A 371-nucleotide genomic window follows, 5' to 3' on the forward strand; every position below is an offset into this window, starting at 1 on the left:
GATAGTTCCAGCTCAGGAGGAGATTAAAGGTGAAATGCCCCTTCCCCCCGGTAAAGAAAAAAACACGCCCAGGAGTTTTAGTTGGGCAGTGACTTTAGTTAAATCCCACACTCTCCCTACTCCCTACAAAATGCATTTCTCCTGGGTTAACAAAAAAAAAAAAGGGGGGGGGATTTCGCACACGTTTAATTTAATAAAAAAATTTTAATTTAACGTACACGAAAAATTAATTTTTAAATAATTATTATTTAATTACCTAACACTTTTTCAATTAGTAATTAATAATTAATTAAAATTAATTACTTTAATTACAAAAAAAAAAGATTCACTCACGTCGAAGAGAGGGGGAAGGGGAAAAAGGGAAATTGGCG

This window comes from Pediculus humanus, genomic scaffold, assembly GCF_000006295.1.
Source record: "Pediculus humanus corporis 1103172107582 genomic scaffold, whole genome shotgun sequence".
Lineage (NCBI taxonomy): Eukaryota > Metazoa > Arthropoda > Insecta > Psocodea > Pediculidae > Pediculus > Pediculus humanus.